Below are 16,582 nucleotides of genomic sequence, written 5' to 3'. Positions count from 1 at the left end.
CAAGCAGTGCCCAGCAAAGTTGAGTATGAGGGATATGAAAGATGCCCTTTGTCAACCCTGTTCCTGAGTCTGTCTGTGCTGCTGTTCCAGTTCCTTGCCTTTATATAGGGGAGATTGTCTGGGGCCTGGTTCCACTAGAATTAGGGTGGCTTTCTGTGCCAGTGAAGTGACACCATGAGGCTGAAGCGCGTGCTTAGGACTGTCTGCAGCGGAAAACAGCTTATAATAAGTGCTATTATGTGAGTCATTTACACATGGTTATAAATCAGAAAATTCTGAGAGAGAAAATGTTTGGGTGTAAGAGTGAGTTATCAGGATCCTACCCATCCACTAGTGGTCACCACTGTCCCATTTTAATGATAAGGAAAAAAACCTTTTTTCTGCAGAACACCTCTGCACTGAGTTGCCTTTGAAACAAATCATTTTGGGAATCACACTTGGTTTGACTGTAAGTTTGAAATGATGTTTCTTTGTTTAGTACAAGCTTCTGCTTCTTTTTGTAAAGTTCAGTCTTTTAGCTTTCCTCAGCATGATAGATGCAAGAAAATTCTCCCCACAGGAGCAATCTTTTTCAGACTTCTTTTACCAGGACTTAGAAGAACTTACTGCAGCTGACAGTCATGATATTTTAGAAAGCCCAATATGCAATCACAAGTCAAGCCAATCTTTCCAACAAACAAAAGTAGTATATGAGCTATGTGATAGGGTGACCATAATGCCAGAGCATTGGACCAAATGTTCTTTGTCCAGAGTGCCACCTTCAAAATGCTGTAAATTCAAGTTAACCATATGTGGATTTAACAGACTCTTCAGTTCACTTCCAGAGCTGGTGTCATGGTTTGTTTTGCTGTTCTGCTTACAGAATGATAGCTGCTAGGGCTTCAAGATGAACAGAGGTTTTCACTGATAAATTTTTATGTAAGAAAGATTCCCATTGGTGCAGCCAATTGATGGGTAAAGGTGAAAAGCTGGAAGTGCAATTAAAATCAGGAGCACAGCAGATTATAGAAGCTGCTTAAAGACACCTAGCAAATTGTGAGAGTAAACATTCAACAATATAGTAGATGAACACGGAATGTTTGGAACATTTTCATGTAGCCATCATTAATTTATAATTAGTTAATAATGATTGTCTTGACGGACAAGATGGGACAAAAGTCAACAGATCTGAGGTGTATATGTAAGATCAGGAAGTATACTCGGATCCTGATCTAAAATGCCTTCATGTCAGTAGAAATTCTCTAATTGACTTCAGTGGGCTTTGGCTCAAGACCCTCAGATCAGGCCTTCCCCTAATAATGAATAGTCAGATTATGGGTTGCAGGCTGCAGGTGAAAATCCTCAATGACCGGTAATTCTTCTCTAATCTGCAATAACAGTAGCCTAATGTTGAAGGGTGGCCCCAAATAAAGGGCAACACACAAGTCTAGTCTAGGAGTTGCTGAAGGCATGGATTGCTGGAAGATGGTAAACAACCAGAACAGAGAAGTTACCAGCTGCACAATATGTTAAAAAGCCATTGCTTTGAATTGGCCCAGACTGGTAGTAATTGAAAGTCATTCCCATCCGAAGGCTACTTGGTGGTCCATGTGAAATACATTAGTGGGCCCTTTTCAGGTCTTAGTTGACAGGTGTCCATGTAATAAAGCTGTTAGTAATATCCCAGCTGCTGTGCTCGGGGCTACGCATTAGCCCCCTTGTTGGCAATCTCAGCAAAGAGACCAAGAGTTGAATTGATCTGAAAACCTTATGCATAGAAAAAGACAATCCAGATTAGAACTGAGAGGAACATGGGGGAGATGGTGCTGCTTGGGTCTCTGTCTAAATAGAGATCTCAAGTCTCTACTGCTGTCAATTCAGTACTTTTTAGTGGTATTTTATTTAAAAAAAATTCAAGATATACATTTTTAAAACTAAAACTAAATAAATAACTAATTAAATAAAGTGACTTCTGCCACAACCTGACCTCCCCCTCAAAAATAACTTCCCAGGAGATAATACAGGTTGAAACTCTTTTAACGGGGATTCTCTAGTCTGGCAAAATCCATAGACCAGCACAGATGTTGCAGAGAGAGGTGCATCCTGGAGGTGAATGCCTGGCTGCGACGATGGTGTCGCCAGGAGGGATTCGGCTTCCTTGATCACGGGGTGCTCTTCCAGGAAGGACTGCTTGGCGGAGATGGAGTTCACCTTTCCAGGAACGGGAAGGCCTTGTTTGGACACAGACTGGCTAACCTTGTGAGGAGGGCTTTAAACTAGGTTTGTTGGGGGCAGGTGAACAAAGCCCACAGGTAAGTGCTGCATGTGCGGGACTGGGAGATGGGTTGGAAATGGGGGGGACTACGGCCTATAATGGGAAGGAGAAAGGAGGGTCAGGGCACAACAGGGAGGCAAGATCAAATCAGTATCTTAGATGCCTATATACAAATGCGAGAAGTATGGGTAATAAGCAGGAAGAACTGGAATTGCTAACCAATAAATACAACTATGATATCATTGGTATTACAGAAACCTGGTGGGATGGGACGCATGATTGGAATGTTGGTATGGAAGGGTACGGCTTGCTCAGGAAGGACAGACAGGGAAAAAAGGGAGGAGGGGTTGCCTTGTATATTAAAAATGTACACACTTGGACTGAAGTGGAGATGAATGTAGGAGATAGCTGTGTAGAGAGTCTCTGGGTTAAGCTAAAAGGGGTAAAAAACGAGGGTGATATCATGCTAGGAGTCTACTACAGGCCACCTAGCCAGGTGGAAGAGGTGGATGAGGCCTTTTTTAAACAATTAACAAAACTATCCAAAGCCCAAGATTTGGTGGTGATGGGGGACTTCAACTATCCAGACATATGTTGGGAAACTAACACAGCGAGGCACAGGCTATCCAATAAGTTTCTGGACTGCATTGGAGACAACTTTCTGTTTCAGAAGGTTGAAAAAGCTACCAGAGGAGAAGCTGTTCTGGATTTGGTTTTAACAAATAGGGAGGAACTAGTTGAGAACTTGAAAGTGGAAGACAGTATAGGGGACAGTGATCACGAAATAATAGAGTTCATGATCTTAAGGAAAGGTAGAAGGGAGACCAGCACAATTGAGGTAATGGATTTCAGGAAGGCAGATTTTGATAAGCTCAGAGAACTTGTAGGTAAGGTCCCATGGGAAGCAAGACTGAAGGGAAAAACAACTGAGGAGAGTTGGAAGTATTTCAAAGGGACGTTGTTAAGGGCCCAAAAGCAAACAATTCCGCTGTGTAGGAAAGATAGAAAATATGGCAAAAGACCAGCTTGGCTTAACAAGGAGATCTTGCACGATCTCAAAATAAAAAAGGAGTCATATAAAAAATGGAAACTAGGACAACTAACAAAGGAGGAATATAGGCAAGCAACACGGGAATGCAGGGGCAAGATTAGAAAGGCAAAGGCACAAAATGAGATCAAACTAGCTACAGGCATAAAGGGAAACAAGAAGACCTTTTATAAATACATTAAAAGCAAGAGGAAGACCAAGGACAGGGTAGGCCCACTGCTTAGTGAGGAGGGAGAAGCAGTAACAGGGAACTTGGAAATGGCGGAGATGCTCACTGACTTCTTTGTTTCGGTCTTCACCGAGAAGTCTGGAGGTGTGCCTAACGTAGTGAATACAAGCAGAGAGAGGGTAAGTTTAGAACATAGGATACACAAAGAACAAGTTAAAAATCATGTAGGAAAGTTAGATGTCAGCAAGTCACCAGGTCCTGATGAAATGCATCCCAGGATACTCAAGGAGCTGATAGAGGAGGTATCTGAGCCTTTAGCTATGATCTTTGAAAAATCATGGCAGACAGGGGAGATTCCAGAAGACTGGAAAAGGGCAAATATTGTGCCCATCTATAAAAAGGGGAATAAGAACAACCCAGGAAACTACAGACCAGTCAGTTTAACGTCTGTCCCAGGGAAGATAATGGAGCAGGTAATTAAGGAAATCATATGCAAACACTTGGAAGGTAATAAAGTGATAGGGAATAGCCAGCATGGGTTTGTGAAGAACAAGTCATGCCAAACTAATCTGATAGCTTTCTTTGATAGGATAACGAGCCTTGTGGATAAGGGAGAAGCGGTGGATGTCATATACGTAGACTTTAGTAAGGCATTTGATACGGTCTCGCATGATATTCTTATTGATAAACTAGGCAAATATAACTTAGATAGGGCCACGATAAGGTGGGTGCATAATTGGCTGGATAACCGTAGTCAGAGAGTTGTTGTTAATGGTTCTAAATCCTGCTGGAAAGGGATAACAAGTGGAGTTCCTCAAGGGTCTGTTTTGGGACCCGTACTGTTCAATATCTTCATCAATGATGTAGATATTGGGATAGAGAGTACGCTTATTAAGTTTGCAGATGATACCAAACTGGGTGGGGTTGCAACTTCTTTGGAGGATAGGGACATAATTCAAAATGACCTTAGCAAGTTAGAGAAATGGTCAGAGGTAAACAGGATGAGGTTTAATAAAGAGAAATGCAAAGTGCTCCACTTAGGAAGGAACAATCAGTTCCATACATACAAGATGGGAAGCGACTGTCTAGGAAGGAGCATGGCGGAAAGGGATCTAGGGGTCATAGTGGACCACAAGTTGAATATGAGCCAACAGTGTGATGCTGTTGCAAAAAAAGCAAATATGATTCTAGGTTGTATCAACAGGTGTGTTGTAAGCAAAACTCGTGAAGTCATTCTGCCGCTCTACTCTGCACTAGTTAGGCCTCAGCTGGAGTACTGTGTCCAGTTCTGGGCGCCACATTTCAAGAGAGATGTGGAGAAATTGGAAAGGGTACAGAGAAGAGCGACAAGAATGATTAAAGGTTTAGAGAACATGACCTATGAAGCCAGGCTTCATGAACTGGGCTTGTTTAGTTTGGAAAAAAGAAGATTAAGGGGGGACATGATAGTGGTTTTCAAATATCTAAAAGGGTGTCACAAGGAGGAAGGAGAAAATTTGTTCCTCTTGGTTTCTGAGGACAGGACAAGGAGTAATGGGCTTAAAGTGCAGCAGGGGAGGTTTAGATTGGACATTAGGAAAAAATTCCTAACTGTCAGGGTGGTCAAATATTGGAATAAATTGCCAAGGGAGGTGGTGGAATCTCCCTCTCTGGAGATATTTAAGAACAGGTTAGATAGACATCTGTCAGGGATGGTGTAGACGGAGCTTGATCCTGCCTTGAGGGCGGGGGGCTGGACTCGATGACCTCTCGAGGTCCCTTCCAGTCCTATTATTCTATGATTCTATGATTCTATGAGGACCAGAAAGTCCCAGTGGAGGGCCAGCGGAAAGGGGCCGGCAGGGAAGTGGGCTGCCTGCAGTGAGTTGACGGCGGGGCTGGGAGACACAGCAGCGGTGGCTGCCCAGCAGTGTCAGCAAGACAGTGGGACCAGCAGGAAGTGGGAAGCTGGCCAGAAGGTCAACAGGCTGGGCCAATGGGCCAGTGGCAGGGGTCCAGAAATAACCTCCCTTGTCGCAAAATCTCTCATCTGGGACCGGTTAGGTCCTGAGGGTGCCGGACCAGGAAGGTCCTACCTGTATTACCAACCTGCTTGGGAAATCATCCATTATCAAATAAAGCCTGAGCAAACAAGATTCTCCTTTATTATGAAGTCTCCTTTCATCATGACTTCCTCCCTGACTCCAAATGCTCATTGACTTGTTACCTGCCTTAGCTCCCTTTGCACTTTAATGTTTTTCTACCAGCATATCAACCTGCTCTAAGGATATTTTCCTTCTCGAAGCTAACGTTTGCAATGTGACTAGAAAAAAGCAAATAGAAATGACTTCAATCACTCACTGTGCTTAAAAATTCATAATCATTTCTATAGCCAAAGGCAGAAAAGCTAATTATTTACTGTCCCAACCAGTCTCATCACCTCCTGGGAGAATGCGCTACTGAATTGCTGTGCTGATACATCTGCAGGAGGGAATACTTATAGCTGGAACCCAAGTGTACTTGGCAGCATCACTGGTGGGGATGTTTTCAGCTTTAAACAAAAGTGCTATAGCAGGTTAACGATGAAGTCGGTGAGCTCAGCTGCTGGGTAGAGAGGAGAAGGTAGTGCCTTGTGTTGCTCTCTAGTGAGCCTTCTGGCCATTTTGGGAATGACTTCAGCAACAGGGATGGATTATTAAAAACTAAAGGGGGGGAGGGGAGTTAAACCACAGCCTATGAGGGGTAGACAGGCTGCTCTGGTGAAGAAGCCCTTATCCCTGTCATCCAGCCCCACAAATTCTTTCCCAGCCTTCTTCCCAGGCAGATGCTTGCTCTTTGTCTCTTGCCCCATAAACAACAGATGGAACTTGCTGTATCAGTGAAGATAAACATGAACATTCATGGGGTGGTTTGTACTGGTGGGTGCATTTTTATACCTGGGAAAGTCCTGTGCATTTGTTTTCACTAATAGAATTTGGTGCTACACCCAAGAAGAACTAACAGTGATATACAGTACCTGCTGCTGAGAGTGGCTGCAGACAGGGAATAATGGCAAGACACTTTCCTTGGAAATGAATGTGACTAGCAACTTTCTCCTAAAAGGAAAACCTTTATTCCTCCAGCCCTTTGCCCCCTTCCTCCTTGGTCAGCACACAAACATACATAGAGTACAACTGAAAATTGTTGGACTGTGACTGGTGCAGAAAGATGATGACAAGAGGGTGGTGGCAGCATCTCACACATATGGTCAGAATTGCAGATTCCTTGTTTTCAAGATGAAAGAGTCATTTTCAAAGTACGTTAGATAAAATAGGTACCTAAAGCAACAAACAGAATAGGTTGGCTGTGATTACTTTTTCATCCTGCACTGCCCTCTGTTGATGATGAGTTCAACTGCAGGGAAAAACCTGAGTTGCCCTTATTCACTGAAAATAATAAAAATAATTTTCTAACTGGTATTTTCTAGATTAATCTATCTCACAGTTTAACTGCTACCCTTGCCTCCAAATCACAAACTGCTATTGTCAGAGATTTTCAGATCAAAAATATTTTTACTTCTAAAGCTTAAAAGTACCCGTGTTGATCCATGTAGGCCACCTACTGTGTGCAAGTAAAGGAAGGCAGAGTTTTCAAAATTCTCCAAATAAGACTAACTGAAAACCTGATATGTACAGAATATTTTTGAGAGGTGATGGTGCTAGGAGAGTGTCATATGGAACATAAAATAACACAGCAATGTATCTTCTCTTTCTAGGTTATACCAATCAACTTAAATTTCAAGTGGATGAAACATAAATCAAATAGCCAAGCTTAGAAAAACCTGTTAAGAAACAGCAATGAGAACAATTTCCTCTAGCCAAAATATATAAATAAATAAAATCTGTCACCTTCACTTTGCAAAAGAATAAACATTTACAAATAGTTAGAGAGGAAAACTGCAGAGGAGAGAAACAATCTGTGATGATGCCCAGAGATAAGGCAGGGGATAATAGTAATTAATAACCAGAACTTTTTATTTCTAAACAATGTTTTACTAAATTCTCTACAAACAATTAATTAAGCTTCTCATCAACACTGTATTTAAAAGATGTGGAAAACTAAACCACAAAAAATTAAGTCCACAATGTTTAAAGCAGGGGTGTCTAAATATTGGGTCCTACATCCATAGTTTGGCTTCTTAAATAAAAGGGACCTGATTTTCAGAAGCACTGAGAACCTGCAACTCCTATTGAAAACAAAGGATTCCCATCACTAAGCCACATGTCTTAACCCTGTAAATGAAAGTGGCCCATTATAATTTCCTGTTTGTTGTGGAGAAACAAGCTGAAGCAGCATATTCCCAAAGTGTGTCACTATGATTATGCACAAAGATCGGAGAATTTGGCAGTTCGTTTTAAAGAAATTCCCAATAGGTATTTTATGGATGCTAATCCCAATCCTCTCAGGTCTTGAAAAGATGGACTGAAAATTACATAAGAACAGCCTAGACTTTCTGGTGCTATTATGGCTACTTCCTGCTTTTGGTAATACTGGTAATATCAAGGGCTTTTTTTTTTTTTTGGTGACATTTCAGCACTTCCCACTTCTAGAGAGAAGCCATGTCTGCAAAGCTATATGGAAATGCCAGTAATTTAAAAGAAAATTAGGCATTTTTTTTAATCCTCTAAAAAGATTCACTTCAAGTGGAAGAGCAAAGGTTTTGATGGAGAGGTTTTTTTCAAGAAAGGTTTTTTTCAAACTGGTTCTCACATTTCTAACCCGTTTCTTATTTGCCTATTGCTGTTTCTAAATCATCCTGTTACTGATGCAGCTAGAGTTTTACAGGTTTCCCTGGGTAAAAGTGCATTATTCCTGCCTGACTCATTTAGTGTTTAATTTTGGGGGAGGGGAACTAGTTTTTCATTTAGATTATACAAGCTATTCTACATGTAGGGAAACCAGGGAAGTAGCAAAAGCATCACATAAAAAAATCCTGAGTTTGCTGACATGATAGGTTTAAATTTTGACAGTCACAGGCTTCTATCTTAAGTAGAAAAGTTGAGTTCCAACCCCTTGTTTTAGAATTAAACAAGACCCTGCTCATATGGACATTAAAGATAATGTGGCACTTCATAAAAGTCAGTGTTTGTCCTTCACCAAAAATTGTTTTCTCTCATTGTTGTTCATTGCCCCAGAATGTCTTTGTGATTTCTCTGTGTACATGATTTGCAAACGGCATTGGGATAAAAGCTACTGAGTCAAATTGTGACTGCTGCAACACAAGAAAAAGTGCAGAGGGTGCAGGCTGCTCTTTTTTCATAGTACACCCAGAGCAAGAAAAAAACCAAAGTTTAGCTGCAGATCCTGGCAGATGCGAATTAGTGTCAGATGAGAAAGGGTGCCATGCAGTGCTAGCAGCCCCAGAAGGAGTGGCACCTGGAGTGTTATGTATCTATTGCCCATTCACCAACAGAATGTAGAAAGGCCAGCTGCCCAGCATGCTCCCTTATCATGTCTGGAGGAACTGCTAGTTGGACAGTGCACCTTCTGCATCCTGTCTCACTCTGTGTGGAGGCTTAGCTGAACCTTACAAGGGTAAGGTATTGTTGCTGAAGCTAGAATCTGAATGGATGTTACACATTTTGTATTAGTTCTTCAGTCTAAATCCCTCCAAGATACCCTTGTGCTGCATTCTGATGAGCTCAGGCCAATGAAATTCTTCAGTCACACAAGATTCAGTCATGGAGCCACCTATTTGATAAGAAGCCCAGAAAACCAGAAGACCTCACAGATTACAGGCATGGGAATCTAAGGTGAAACATGGCAGACGGTGAATGGAGAAGTTACCCTGGAGCTCAGAGTCCTAGTCCAAGACTTCTGAAATCTTCAGAGGCCAGTGGAACAGAATAAAAGGATCCGGCATGCTATTAAACTATAAAATTGTATCATGAGCTTTTGTGGGCAAAACCCACTTCTTCAGATGAGTCTCAAGCTTCCAGCTCATCTGAAGAAGTGGGTTTTGCCCACGAAAACTCATGATCCTATATATATTTTTATTAGTCTCTAAGGTGCCACAGGACTACTCGTTATTTTTAATGTTACAGACTAACAGGGCTGTCCCTCTGAGACTTTATAACATTTGTGGCAAGCAGATAAAAAAGACTTTGCACACCACATAATTGTGCTGGTTTGGGGGAGGTTTTTATTTGGTTCCCCTATTATGACAGCTTCCTACACTTGTTGATGGTCACAGCTTAAGTCTCAGCTACGTTAACAGGAATGCACCCAACGCACATCCAGCCACTGAATGAGGGATGGTAGTCACAGGACAAATATACTCTAGTGTCTAGTCACCAGGCTCCAGAAATGTCAGTCACAAGCAATCAGGTAAAAAGTCTAAATGAATTGTTTCTGAACTAGCAAAGAGGTTTCCAAACCTGGGATCCATCCTGATCCCCATGGCAAATTTACTGGCCCCTTAGAAAATATTATAATTGGAAAAGCAATGGGGTAAATTGATCCCTAGCAAAAGCAGGTTCCGTTCCATTGATTTCAGTGCAACCATGCTTGTACACCACATGGTGATCTAGAGCAGTTTACTAACAGCATAGTAAGGAATCAGAGGGAATTTTTTTATTGATCCCAAATAAAAATCTCTTTTCTATCATGAAATGAAAGAAATTGGTTGAAGAGCTCTCAAAAAAGAAGAAGAAATAGTATGTTTAAAATTATGGAGAGAATGATCTGTGCAGAATGATAACCACTGTCATTAAAATATGCAACTCATTAGTATTAATGTTATGTAAATGTGTATCTTTGTGGAGAGGAGGGCTGTCATTGAATCCTAGGTAACATTTTCCCATTGCTATGGGGACTTTCCTGTCCTATAGTTAGAGTCCCAGCTTCTGTTTCTGTAATGCTAAATGCCTCTAAAACAATGAAAACAACTGAGGTTTTGTAGCAAACAACAAAAAGTTGCTCAGAGATGATGAGAGAACTCCAGCTGAGTTCTCTGGGGAACAATAATCAAGAATTAAAGTCTTGATTTTTTTTTAAAGCTAACAAATGAAGCTTCTTTATTCTACTTAAATGGGATAAAAAAGGCCTATTAAACAGAGCTAACACTAGTATTAATCTGCAAGCCACATTCCTGCTGGCTCTTGGGAGGAAAAAAAGGGATTCTAAAAGTGTTTAACAAAACCCACATAAAAATAGAAGAGCAGGCGATAACACACAGCAATACAACTTTTGAAAGCTCAGCATCAGAAATGGAAATGAAAAGGCAGCTGGGTATGGTGCAGATTTCTTACCCTTTACCCCAGTTTCTTTAGAGTTCACAAACTTCAGGACCTCTGCAGAGGAAATGTAAGAAGGGGTAGTCCCTGCCTTTTACTTCCAGGAATTCCATCCTTTGTGTATCCTCCTTGGTTGGAATTATGTGTGTTTCTGGAGGGAGTGATCTGAACAATGGGATCAAAAGGGGTAGTGTGCCCATTCCTGGGCAGGTCTGAGTATTAATTCACTTTACTGCCATTGGCTGCCTCTACTGTATGCTCATTTCCACATAAATATTGCATAGGGCCTGATTCTGGCCCATAGTGTCCACCATCTGCAATCTGTATGCTCTTCTGGGTTACTGGACTATTCAGGCAAAGGGAGAGAATGGAGGAACATGAGTAAAGGTAGCTAAAAGATCCACCATCCAATGGATTATCCCAACCTTCTCCTGTGCAGATGCGAAGTAAATAATATATGTAGCTCTATGCTGAGGAGGAATTATTATTAAAATTAGAATTAAGGGAGAGAAAATTTCTTCACTAATGTAGAACGCTGAATTAATGATGAACTTGCTCCCAGGGCCATATTATGGAGTAGGTGTGCCATATTTTTGCTATCCCTCCCACAGGCATGCTAAGCCAAGCAAGAATCTAACTGGTGGCACAGCATGATTGGTTATATTTACCCCCTTAATTATTTTTTATTTCCATTCACCTCTGCATTTCCACGCAGGTTTAGAAAGTGCTAACAGACCCTGAGAGAGGCTGTTCCTATGTTCCTATCCATAAACTAGAAACTGAGCAAAGCACCTTGGATTCTTCACAGCTTTGTACCCTTGTGTAGAGATTTGCATCTTGCACAAGAGTTGTGAAATGTTACTATTCTGTTCTGGGAATACTTTATACCCACTTTGCACTAGTGTTAGTGACTACACAAGGTGCAAAGGAATGAATCTTAGCCAAGAGGTTTAAATTGTCTAGACAGGCCACTGACAGGAGTGGGCAAAGAGGGCAACTTGGGGAGCCAAAGCCACCACTGTCAAGGCACTGGCCAGAGCCCCATGCAATGCAGTCCAGATGGCTCTGAAGGCTGCCTAGGGATGGTGCTGAGGGCTGGCTGTCCCCAGCCCCACCACCTGTACCGAAAGCCTTACCCCTTCTGGCAACATGGAACTTTTTCTCCCCACCTCCTTGCCCAGGGGCCTAGCAAATCTGTCAGTTCCTCTGAGTATAGATGAGCTTCAGACACACCTCTGAATTTTAGGGTTTGTCTGTTGTCTACACTAGCCAGCTCTCAGTGACACAGCTGTAACCAGGCACAGCTGTATCAATGCGGGTGAGCTTTATAAGATTGCTCATATAGCCTCTCTATGCTGACAGAAGAGATCTTTCATGAAAACCACCTCTGCGAGTTGGGGTAGCTAAGTGGACAGGAGAAGTTCTCATACTGCCATAGTGTAATTTATGTCGCTTAGTCCGAGGGGTGTTTTCTCACGCCCTCAAGAACCCTAACTTATGCCCACAGAAGCAATAGTGTAGACAAGCTCTTAGAATCTTCTAATGTTCACTTGGTTCTACCACTACTGTTATTACAGAAAAATTACATACAACAATCAAAGAAATCCTCCCCTAACTAAATGCAGTAGGAGTGTTGAAATTGATTTCAGTTACAGCAGAATCAGGGCTTCTGCCCACGGGTGTCAAAGGGTGCATCTACACGGCAGGGCTTAACTAGAAATAAGCTACGCAAATTGAGCTACGTCAATTGCGTAGCTTATTTCGAAATAAGGAGCGCCTTACACAGCATTTATTTCAAAATAGAGCACTCTTCCTCTGACTTCCCTTACTCCTCGTACAATGAAGGTTACAGGAGTCAGAGTAAGAAGTCCTCCAGCTTGACAGAATTTTGACACTATTTCAAAATAACTGCCTGCTATGTAGATGCAGACTAAGTTATTTTGGAATAGCACTAGTTATTTCAAAATAGTGTTGCAGTGAAGACATACCCAGAGTGTCCTTTTCAAAGACCCAAACACAGTGCTTGATTTGTAATGAAAGAGATGTCAGCACTTGAGCAATTAGGTGCCAAGGCTCAAACAATTTTTTTACTTTTATAGCTGACACGGCAAGCCCAGGCTATGAACTACCAAGCCTAGAGGTGCTTGTGCTCAGCCCTGGCACAAATTAAGCACAGTTCAAACCTGATCTATATGATTAGAGAAGACACTCAACTAATATTGCTGTATATTTTAAATGAAAATTCTCCTAATAGTCTGATTTTAGTGTTTTTTGCGCTGTATTTATTATTCTCATGCAGTGATGTTTTGTAACTTGGATTTTTTGGCTAACGGGTAGCTCATCTAATGAAAATAATGATTTTTTCATGCTGTACTACATGGTAATTTAAAACATTTCAATTAAACAAACTATCTCATTAGTGTGCCTTGATGAAACAGTTGAGTTTTCTTTGATATGGTCAGAAATATCTATCATGCTTTTGGGATGCAATCAAACTCTCCAATAAACTTGTTGCTAAAGACAGCTGCCTTGCACCATGTACTTCCAGAGAAGTCAAATGACCTAGTTTAGAAGTGTTTGAAGCTATTTTATACTGTGGAATAAGAACAAATTAACCTTGTTTAACAAGTAGTTTTCAATTTGTGTTCCAACATTCCTTTAAGCTCTATCATCTCAGAGGCAGTAACACAGGATTATTTCATTTCTCCTGTTATATAATGTATATTTAATAACATTGGAAAGCGCCCCACACTGTTGTACAAGGCCCTTGGGGTGTGGCACTTCCATTGCCCTTAAAATGAATCTGACGCCAAACGGCTCGTTATGTGATTATTCCATCATTCTTTGTGTGTATTTAGGTGAGCAACTCTAGGCACTATTCCTTTTCCCTTTGATTTGTTTGGCCATTTCTCCCAGGTTACAAAGGACGTATTTGAATTAATAAAAATTGCAAAGGTAGTGTAGAAATGCTTGTAACAGACATAATTCTGTGTATTAGTAGCCAAGGTGAATTTTACCATCCTTGCTGTGGACTGTCGAGACTGGGGCCAAATATTTCTTGTATGTCAGGCAGGATCCTTAGCTGGTATAAATCAATATAGCTCAGTTAAAAGCAATGAACAGATGATGTTCTACACCAGCTAGGGATGTGGTTTTAAATCACAGACTGTCCTTTTTCCTTAATAATGAGGTTTTGCATGTGAAACATAACATAGTGTCAGGGTGTCTTCAAGTAGTGATGTGCAAGAAGATGCCATAAACTGGACTTTACTTTTGGAGTTTTTGGTTCAAGTAGAGTGTACATCACAAGGGTAAATGAATTGTGTGCTCTCATTCTAGTGATAGGATGTCATAGCCTGATTGGTTTTAATTGCTGAAGGGAGATGGCAGGTAGGCTACAAGAGAACTGTGGGGTATATGACTGGGAATAACCTGAATATTGCTGTGATTCCGTGCAAGGGACCATCTATCATAAGGCTGGCTCACCTTTGGGGTAAATGGTCCCTTGTGGCAAGGCAGATTGAATTACCCAAGGGGACAGTGTGTGATTGGTAGAGTGCCTGATGAGTTTACATTTGATAATTGGTTGATAAAATCAAAGGGCTTATCTAAACCTTCTGTCGAAAGAGGAATGTAAATGAGCCCGATTGAAAGTGCAAATGAAGCATGAATTTAAATATCTTGCGCTTCATCTGCATATTCTTGTCTTATCACTGTTTCAAAAAAAGGTATTTCGAAAGTAAAACTTCAGTCTCGACAGTTCATTCGAAAAATAAAACCCTTTTCCAAAAGAACCCATACTCCTCATTTTTTCAGGCGTATGGGTTCTTTCGAAAAAGAGGTGTTTTTCCTGAAAGAACTACTTCTAGACTGTGGTTTCACTTTCAAAATACCCTTTTTCGAAACAGCGATCGGATGCGAGTGTGTGTGTCTCTGTGCAGGGCACCCTTGGGTGTGTCTCTGAATGCTGTATGTGCCCACACGCACAGACTGCGCTTCATTTGCACTTTCGATCAGGCTCATTTACATCCTTCTTTCGACAGAGGGATGTAGTCTAGACATAGCCCAAGTATAGAACTCATAACCAATTTGGGGTTTGTGCTTTGGTTTTTAACAATCTGCTTTTGAGCCACTGCAGACAGCTTGGCAGTATTAAAACTTGATAATTCTATGCATTTGCAGCAAATAAAACAAAGGCTGAGAAATCACAGGGATCTAATGCAGCAGTAGGCTATATTTTTTGATGAGGGGCCATTCCAAGAATTTAAGTGGTTAAGGGCTGCACTTTTCTATAATATTAATGGAGTGCATGGTCTGGATATAGGATGGCTCTCTGGGTTGGGGTTTGAGGTACAAGACGGGGAGTGGAGTCTGAAAGAGAGTTGTGATCTGGCGGTGCAGAGGCTTTGGGTTATGACCTGGGGCAGCGAGTTGTGGTACAGCAGGAGGTGGGGTGCCAGGTACTGGCTCTGACTAGGAGGCACTTACAGTAGGCAGCTCCCATCCAGCAGTCCAGTGGGAACCTCAGGCAAGCTCCCTGCCTGTTGTGTCCCCACACTGGCTGCTGGGGCCAGTGTGTGTGTGTCTGTGCAGGGCACCCTTTGGGTGTGTGTTTGAAAGCTGTATGTGCCCACAAGCACAGACCAGGCATCTCCCATTGGCCAGAAATCAGCCAGTGGGTGCTTCAAGGGTTGTGCTGAGGGGCGGGGGGAAGCACACGGAGACCCCCGAAGGGATGCCCCACACAGAGACACATACACTGGCCTCAGTAGCCAGATGCTTTAAGCAGCAGCATGACAAGCAGGGAACCTGCCTGAAGGTCCTCATAGACTCATAGACTTTAAGGTCAGAAGGGACCATTATGATCATCTAATCTGACCCCCTGCACAGTGCAGGCCACAAAATTGGCGGCCCAGATCTGATTGTTTGGTGGGCCAAATCTGACTCACCATCCATATTTTGGCTGCCCCTAATTTAGAGTAGTGTTGTTTCTCCCACCCATATCTGAGCATGAAAGGGAGCATCCACACATGGATCCCCCTCTCTAACACATGGAAAGGATGGTCAGAAGGGGGAGATCATAGGTACCTTCAACCCCACTTTACAGATAGGGAAACAGAGGCACAGGGAGGTAAAGTGATTTGCCCAAGGTGACTCAACAGGCTGGTAGCCAAGCCAAGCACAGAATTCAGGTCTCCTGAGTACTAGTCTAGGATGCTATCTGATAGGCCACAATGGTCTCCCCTGAAGGGTCAGAAAGGAAGGATGGCTCAATGGTTAGGGTACTAACATGGACTCGAGATCCACATTGTCTTCTGCTCCTCCATACATTGTCCATGTGACCTGGGGCACTTAACCTCTCCATGCCCCATTTCCACATGTACAAACTGGGTTAATAGATGTGCTGGACCTCACAGGGGTATTGTGAGGTGCTCAGGAACTACAGTAATGGGTCCCGTATGGATAGCCAGAAACCTCCATGTCCCTTTCTTACCCTGTGGATCTCACAAAGACCTCTTATAAGTCCAATATCTATGGGAACCTGCACTGAAAGTGGAATTTATGTTCCTCACTTTCTAAGTCATTTTTAAAAACAGGACTTAGCTCTCTTTGGTCATTGTCATTGGCAGTTGCCTCCCCAAACAGCTTGGCTGTAGCCCTACCTGCGTTCTTCACTGAAGCCCTGTTCATGCTTCTTACTCTTCCCCCATGGTCCCACCCATGCTGCTCCTTTTCCCACCCTCGCTCTGCCTCTCCTCCAAAACCAGCGGGGGCTCCGGACTTGGGCTGGCCAGTGAATATGGGCAGCTGGCAGGGCAGAGGCTCAGACCTAGAAGCCTGGGACTCAGGGCAGCTGG

This window comes from Pelodiscus sinensis, chromosome 4 (assembly GCF_052426305.1).
Source record: "Pelodiscus sinensis isolate ZL-2025 chromosome 4, ASM5242630v1, whole genome shotgun sequence".
NCBI lineage: Eukaryota > Metazoa > Chordata > Testudines > Trionychidae > Pelodiscus > Pelodiscus sinensis.
Note: the sequence above shows the minus strand (reverse complement) of the source record.